This window comes from Pseudoliparis swirei, chromosome 10, assembly GCF_029220125.1.
Source record: "Pseudoliparis swirei isolate HS2019 ecotype Mariana Trench chromosome 10, NWPU_hadal_v1, whole genome shotgun sequence".
Lineage (NCBI taxonomy): Eukaryota > Metazoa > Chordata > Actinopteri > Perciformes > Liparidae > Pseudoliparis > Pseudoliparis swirei.
Genome location: NC_079397.1, coordinates 15,992,523 through 15,995,168, shown reverse-complemented (window position 1 = coordinate 15,995,168; position 2,646 = coordinate 15,992,523). Strand labels below are relative to the sequence as shown.

Genomic DNA, 2,646 nt, shown 5'->3' with positions numbered 1-2,646 from the left:
GATCAATGTCCCCCTGGAAAAATTCAGTTGTTCAGTTTGGGAAAACATTCAAGCGCAGTGCTGAACGCCCTCAACTGTCACACTGGAAAAACAAATTAGTTGTACATTTTTCTTTAAAAAATTCTCTCTTCTCTGTGATTTAAGAAAATCACTATTGATAAGATCATCAGAAATAAATGAGACATGGTTAAATACTTAAAAACCGGAGGGTTGAATAAATAAGTTCATTCAGCTACGTTGTTGTTGTTCATGTTTAGAGTTGTTCATAAGGTTGAAGAAGTTTTCTCTGCAAGTCTTGACCCTATATGAGTGAACACTGAGTGTTTTATGAGTTCACAGTCGAGGGTTACGCAGGTGTGTGTGTGTCTGTCGATATATAAAAAATTAACTGAACTGAATATGTGTGATCATTTGACCTGAAGCACTACTGGGCCCTGTTTCTCGTACCTGGCTAACGTAGTTAGCTGGATCATTTTCAGGATGAGATCACAAGTGAGGCTTTTCGGTTCAACAAAGCAAGTTTGGAACTAGAACGGGCACTCGGTAGAGCGCATACCTTTGCATATCACAATATTGGGCATTGAATTATGTACATTTTGGCATTATTTTCATGCCAATTGGATAAAAATTGACCGCTATGGTAAAAAGAAGATTTTGACCTTTTCATGACCTTGACCTTTGACCTGATCGATCCCGAAATCTAATCAAATGGTCCCCGGATAATAACCAATCATCCCACCAAATTTCATGCGATTCGGTTTAATACTTTTTGAGTTATGTGAATAACACACACTACAAATAAATACACAGATCAAAACATAACCTTATTTTAAATGTGCGAAGGTAAAGCTGTACCATATGTGAATGCCTCAGTTTAGAGATTCTAAACACGTATGTAATGAAAAAATATACTACAACACTGTAGAAATTGGTTTGACACGTGCTCAGGAACATATTAAATATTAACACACAGTATGTATAATATTTAATGGGTTTGATGTTTCAAAGTGTTGCGTTTACATCTGAATGTCACATGCATGTATCCAGAGTTCTAATTATGTGAAGGGAGTAAGCATCAGGGTGTTGTTCACACTGCAGACACTACATGAGCTTGTTGTCATAGTAACCCTCTTCTTATATTGTGTTGAGAACACAGCATCAGTATAGAGTCTACACAGTATACTGATGCTGTATTTTCCAACTAGAGCTGTGACACATACTGTGAGTTTATCTTTATGATACACCTTTAGGTCGTTTTAATCCAGTGGCGGGCCGTGGGCCTGGGGCCTGGGCCTTCAGTGAGGTCCTACACAGTCCCACCCGAATTAATCCACCTCTTATTACTATCATTATGATGCCAAGGTTTTGACCAGGGCTCAACAGTCGATCGCGTAGTATTGGTAGATCGCATGACATTAAAAAATTGGTCATCATTTTCTCTATAGCACGCCTTTGTTCATTTATTAACCAACAGTCATTCGATGCTGATCGTATCTACACAACAGCATGTCATTTCTCCTCGTTTCCTCCGCTCCGCCCGCTGCAGAATGCGCCGCATCGGGACGGAGAAAAAGAAAAAGTCACTGCACTAGTTTGTTCACTAGGCATTGTTTTAATCTAAAGCAGAGATTTCAAGTATATGCTCGGCCAAATCGATATCTTCCTCCTCCGCTATTGTGGGTTGAAACAGCTTTGTAGTCTCATGACTAATTCCTTTATCACCCGTTTCCAGTTCTAAGGTTCTGCATTTACCTGCCCATAGGACCCGCCTCAATATTGGTAATCCAATCAAAAGACCTGCAGCACCCCCTGCTCTGGCTGTGCTTCGGGGCCTTGAGAAGGCCTAGAGACCAACTCTAAAGCTGATTGGTTGACACAACATGTCTTTCCCCATTCACTTTTCAATTCAATTCAGTTTTGTATGCCAATTTCACAAATTACAAATTTGTCTGTGCTTACAATCTGTACACATGACATCTAAAACTCAATCGGACCAGGAAAAACTCCCAAATAACCCTTCAGGGGAAAAAGGAAGAAACCTGCAGGAGGCAAGAGGAGGATTCCCCTAGGATGGACAGATGCAATAGATGTAATGTGAAGAAGCTACGCCTTCAATGTTGATTCTGAAGGCCCAAGGCAGATTTAGCCACAACACGATGGCTGAAATGATTGGATAAAGATCTAACATAAGACCAGCCCCAAATCTCAACTTCCAGGACAGAAAGCTATGAAATTAAGAGAATAACTCTTACTCTGAAATAATTGAATACATATTTGTGAAAATATTTGAAAAATATATATTCTGATGATGTTTAGGCCAGCAGAAGGGCCCTTCTGTCCGCCACTGTTTTAATCACATCCAAGAAAAGAGATAACATTACTCCTTCATGAGCTGCTCCGCACTGGCTCTCTGTTAAATAAAGTTAGTGTCCTAACTTACAAAGTCTTGATTGGTGATGCACCATCATATCTTATAATTAGATCTGAATCAGGTTCACCTGGTCCCGCCCCTAGAGATGCTGCTCTAGGCTTAGAGGCTGCTGGGGGATGCTTAGGATACACTGAGCACCTACCTCCTCTTTTCTCTCACCTTATGGATGAATTTACATCTCCATCACACTTTACTCTGATGTGAGGTCAAAGGTC

The 2,646-nt window shown here is 40.2% G+C and overlaps 1 long non-coding RNA gene across 1 annotated transcript in view; it reads left to right on the top strand.

Annotated features, from left to right (window-relative positions):
• Positions 1 to 393, top strand: part of LOC130200358 (uncharacterized) — a 7,439-nt gene extending 7,046 nt beyond the window's left edge. The window contains exon 2 of the long non-coding RNA XR_008832997.1: positions 355 to 393. This is a non-coding gene — a long non-coding RNA (uncharacterized LOC130200358). The remainder of the gene's footprint in view (positions 1 to 354) is intronic.
• Positions 394 to 2,646: the final 2,253 nt, after the last annotated feature.